This window comes from Colobus angolensis, unplaced genomic scaffold, assembly GCF_000951035.1.
Source record: "Colobus angolensis palliatus isolate OR3802 unplaced genomic scaffold, Cang.pa_1.0 Scaffold239, whole genome shotgun sequence".
In the NCBI taxonomy this organism is placed as follows: domain Eukaryota; kingdom Metazoa; phylum Chordata; class Mammalia; order Primates; family Cercopithecidae; genus Colobus; species Colobus angolensis.
The window spans coordinates 1817720-1820403 of NW_012115588.1; positions in this window are offsets into that span (position 1 = coordinate 1817720).

Consider the following 2684-nt stretch of genomic DNA (forward strand, 5'->3'; position numbering starts at 1 on the left):
CCATTCTCCTGCCTCCGCCTCCCAAGTAGCTGGGACTATAGGCACCCGCCACCTCGCCTGGCTAATTTTTTGTATCCTTTTTTTTTTTTAGTAGAGACAGGGTTTCACCATGTTAGCCAGGATGGTCTCCATCTCCTGACTTCGTGATCCACCCGCCTCGGCCTCCCAAAGTGCTGGGATTACAGGTGTGAGCCACCGTGCCCAGCCCCACATCAGCTTTTGAAAGTGCTGAGATTGGCCAAACGCAGTGGCTCATGCCTGTAACCTCAGCACTCTGGGAGGCCAAGGCAGGCAGATCACTTGAGGTCAGGAGTTCGAGACAAGCCTGGACAATATGGCAAAACTGCATCTGTACTAAAAATACAAAAATTAGCTGGGTGTGGTGGTGGGTGCCTATAGTCCCAGCCACTTGGGAAGCTGAGGAATGAGAATCACTTAAACCCAGGAGGTGGAGGCTGCAGTGAGCTGAGATCATGCCACTGCACTCTAGCCTGGGTGACAGAGTAAGACTCTGCCTGAAAAAAAAAATGCTGGATGCTGGGATTACAGGCATGAGCCATAACGCTCAGCCCTATAACAAATATTAACTTGAAATCGTAAAATAACCTGTACATCAATACATGCATTATACGATGTATACCGGCCGAGTGTGGTGGCTCACAAGCACTTTAGGAGGCCAAGGCAAGTGGATCACCTGATATCAGGAGTTCAAGATTAGCCTCGCCGACATGGTAAAACCCCATCTTTACTAAAAATACAAAAATTAGCCAAGCATGGTGGTGGGTGCCTGTGATCCCAGCTACTCAGGAGGCTGTAGCAGGAGAATCACTTGAATTCGGGAGGTGGAGGTTGCAATGAGCTGAGCTCTTGCCACTGCACTCCAGCCTGGGCAACAGAATGAGACTCTGTCTTAAAAAAAAAAAAAAAAAAAAAGTGCTGGGTGCTGAGATGACAGGCATGAACCATGGCGCCCAGCCCTATAACAAATAAATGTTATTCACTTGAACTTGTAAAATAACCTGTACACCAATACATACATTATAAATTGTGTACCAATAAAAATAAAATGCCTGCCAGGCACAGTGGCTCATGCCTGTAATCCCAGCACTTTTGGAGGCCTAGGAGGGGGCAGATCACTTGAGGTCAGGAGTTCAAGACCAGCCTTGAGGCCGAGCGCGGTGGCTCATGCCTGTAATCCCAGCAATTTGGGAGGCTGAGGTGGGTAGATCACAAGGTCAGGAGTTCAAGACCAGCCTTGCCAACATGGTGAAACCCCACCTGTACTAAAAATACAAGAAATTATCTGGGCATGGTGGTGCATGCCTATAATCCCAGCTACTCGGGAGGCGGAGTTTGCAGTGAGCCGAGATCGCACCACTGCCCTCCAGCCTGGGCGACAAGAGTGAAACTCCATCTCAAAAAAAAAAAGAAAAGAAAGAAACAAAAAGAAACACACAAACAGCAAGTTGTTCCGTAAACCTGTGCCCAAGAGCTTAAAGGACATCCCCTCCTGTCATCCTGGGACAAAGAGATGAATTGGAATCCCGCCGCCCCCACCCCCTGCCACACACACACATCCTTTATAAGCCACATGGCTTTGGGCAAGCCACTCACTTCTCAGTTTCAGTGTCCTCATCTGGACAGGGAGCGATAGCTCACCCCTGCTTCATGGGGTGCTGCTAGAACTCAGTGCAGTCACATGGAGGAAGCGCTCAGTGTGCATGCCCATCACAGCACACAGTAAGTACTGGCTCCACCAATGCTGGTTCCTGGCCCAGGCTGTCATGGCCCTAACCCAGAGCCGCCTCCTAGTCTGTGAAAGAGGAGAGCAAGCCACTGAGGTGCGTGGCAGGCCCCAGCTCCCTCTCACCCATACTCCCTGCCCCGATGGGAGTGGAGCCAAGGGGTTCTGCCTCCCAGGTTGGACGTGTCTCTGGGGAGCTGACTTTCGGCTCCAGCTAGCACCCAGCCCACCGGCATTATCACCCACAGAAGAATGAGGCCCCATCTCCCCATCCTGCAGGGCGGCACCTGCTGCCTGCATTCCATTCCCACGGTGCCCTGCACCTCCCAGCCTCCATTCCCACCCCCACCTGTCTCCCTGTCCCCCGCTCTTCTGCTGAGCCTCCGACCAGGTCTGAGACCCATGGGAACCCACACTCCAATCCAGGCAGCCCCGCTGGAGGCAGGGGGTGGGTGAGGCCAACTCTGTCTCAAGTTCTCCTCTCTCTGGGTCTGGGCCACAGATGGCGGGTCCAAGCTGGCCTGGGTGACTGATGGTTGTAAGTTGTTGTAAGTCGTCTGGCCCAGAACTGTGCACAGCACGAGGCAGATGCTGGAAGTGTGCGAGGAAGGAATTTTCCCTTTCCCCCGCAGGTGCATGAAGAAAGGAGAGCCCACCACATGGGCAGTGAGAAGGTGAACAGGCCTGGAGGGTGGCTTCACCTCACAGTTCAGTATGGGGCAGGGAGTGGGTAGGTGGGAGGCAGGGCAGGGGGCAGCCGTGTGGTGCATTTGGGACCACAGAACATCTAAGCCAGAGGACCCCCATAGGTGAGTCGTAGCCTCTTCCAAGGCGAGGAAGCTGAGGCCCAGGGAAGTCAGGCGAGTGGCTCAAAGTCCGCCAGCCATTAGGAGTCAGAGCCCCTCTCAAATCAAACTCGGGCCTTCAGGCTCCTGCTCCA